We start from the raw sequence: 2,579 nt of genomic DNA, 5'->3' as shown, positions 1-2,579 counted from the left end.
TTATTATCAGTATCATTTTATGAACATTTGCAGATCGATTTATAATTCGACAAAGTATTCTACGCGTAGACAAAAGAGTGTACTTTAATGTAATATAAGAATCATTAAAATCCATTCACTTTAAGTATAAAAAAATAAGTACCGAAACTTTTCAAATAAATGGCAAAGTTGCAAAATTTGCAGCATTGTATTCTCAGACATTTTATGAACCTCTGCAGATTGATTTATAACTTGACAAAGTATTGTACGCATAAAAAAGATAGTGTACTTTAATTTAATATAAAAATCATTAAAATCCGTATGCTATAAGTATAAAAAATATTTACCCGAACTTTTCTTAAAGAAATGGCAAAGATGCATAATTTATATCATTGGATTAACCGACATATTCAGCACTTTACATTTGAATTTCATAATTGTGCAAAGTATTGTACGCGTAGAAAAAAAAGTGTAATTTAATTTAATATAATGTATATATATATAGTCAATGAAAAACAGATCAACTTTCGTTTGAAGTATTTTTTTGTCAGTTTATCGCAAGTACAATACATGAAAAATCGTGACTAGAGTTATATGGGAAACCCTGTATATATATATATATATATTCCTTATTCGTTAGTTTCGATCTTTTATTATACGATTTGAAAAGTCCGATTAGATAGGACAGACACGAGACAGATCTTTAATCCAACTCTCAAAATGCATCAGACGCGGTGGATTAATCTTCGACCTTTTACCACTAGCTAGCCAGTAGTTACGTACCCTACGCAACCCTCCATGTATCCTTCAGCTTTCCCGATAATTGAATTTTTTATTAATCCTAGAATTCGATTCTGCTCTCGTCGATCGGAAACAATCCTGCGCTTCCATGCATAGTCCTTGCGCTAACCATTTTAATCCCCCAGTTCTATATACATATATATATATATATATATATATATATATATATATATATATATCTTTCTCTTTCTTTCTTTCTCTCATTCTCTCTCTTTTTTTTCGTGTTCTACTGATATCGACGATTTACTTTATTTATTTTTATTTCGCTCCCCCTCACCCTCTCTCACTCTGTTTCACTTTTCTTCTTTTTTCCATTATTTTTTGTTTTTGTTTGTTTTTCTTTAGTCGAAGTTCGCGAACGAATATACTAGGGAAAACGTTAACACACGAATTTTTCTCGAGGATTTCCCCCGTCTCGTTGCAGTACTACAAAATACTAGCGTAAATCGTACGCGAACGAGCATGTTTATTTGGCAAGGGTAGTAACAAAAAGCTAGCTTTGTTTTTCAATGGTATGCGGTATGGGTTCGCTTGCGAGAGAAAAGCGAGAAAGAAATGAAGAAAGAAAGAAAGAAAGGTAGGAATAAAGAAAGAAAGGAATAAAGAAAGAGAGAGAAGGCCGATGGCTTGGGGAGAGGTTAAGGGGGTGGGGTGGGGGGGAAGAAGTAGAAGTGGAAGCTCGAGAAAATGAGAGGGAAAGGGGAAAAAAAAAGGAAAGGTAAAAAAAGGTTTCTGGGAACGAAGAGAATGGTGGTGATGGTGGTGGTGGTGGTGGTGGTGGTTGTAGTAGTGGTTGTAGTGGTGGTGGTTGTGGTGGTAGTAGTGGTGGTTAAAAATGGTCGAACTAGGGTAGGATGAGTCTATCGTCGCACGAACTCGCACGAGTTGCTTTAAAGTTGGATCCATACGAGCGTATCTATCCTCTACTACGAGCTTTATTAGAAGAGACGTTTCTTTTTTTTTTATCTATCTATCTTTTTTTTTTTCTCTTACTTTTTTTATTTTCTATTCTTTTTTTTTTTTTCTTTTTTTTGCTTTTTTCTCTTTTTACTTTCCTACGTTTACTTTTCTTTATTTTTCGCGTATTATCATATATCTTATTATTATTATTATTATTATTGTTATTATATCATTATTATTATTATTATTATTATGTTTTTTTTCTTTTCATTAGAAATAGAAAATGATTATATGTTGGTTGGAAATAGGCGTGTTGAACAAATTTTCTTTATTCGTTTTATAATTTTATTTTTTGATTTCGTTTTTTATTTCTTTTATTTTTATTTTTCCTTTTCTTGTTTTTTTTTTCTCTTTTCCTTTTCTTCCTTTCTCTTTCTCTTTTTTTTTCTCTTTTTAATTTTATTGCCGATAAATCGTCGACGAGGGAATCGTACCGTGTATAAAAATCCGGAGAAGAAAGCGGAAAAATTGCGTTAATTGGACGTTGTAGAAGAGAACAATAGGTAAAGAAAGGGAAATGAATTCTTTCCTGCGGAATCGTTAGTTCCTTCTTACAATTAATATTACATCGAAGAAGTCACGTTGTTAATTACGTTTCCCAGTCTTTTTTCATTCATATTTATTCATTCATTCGTTTTCCTTTTTTATATTGTTTCATCTTCTTCTTTGAAACTGGTCAAAATATATATAATACTCAATATTCTTGTCCCAACAGTATATTAATATATATGAGTTTCAAAGGGTAAAATTGAAGACAGTTAATAAATTTTGATGAACAAATTTATTTGATCTTGTTGAACGTTTCGTCCCTTACTGGGGACTTCCTCAGCAACTACAAA

At 31.6% G+C, this 2,579-nt stretch overlaps 1 protein-coding gene across 1 annotated transcript in view; it reads left to right on the top strand.

The window, feature by feature from the left end:
* Window positions 1-2,579, top strand: part of LOC106788696 (leucine-rich repeat-containing protein 24-like) — a gene marked incomplete in the record, with an annotated part of 80,108 nt that overhangs the window by 7,651 nt on the left and 69,878 nt on the right.

The sequence above is a fragment of the Polistes canadensis genome, unplaced genomic scaffold (assembly GCF_001313835.1).
Source record: "Polistes canadensis isolate GaletaPanama2010 unplaced genomic scaffold, ASM131383v1 scaffold_150, whole genome shotgun sequence".
NCBI classification, from domain to species: domain Eukaryota; kingdom Metazoa; phylum Arthropoda; class Insecta; order Hymenoptera; family Vespidae; genus Polistes; species Polistes canadensis.
Note: the sequence above shows the minus strand (reverse complement) of the source record. Positions and strands in the feature narration are given on the sequence as shown.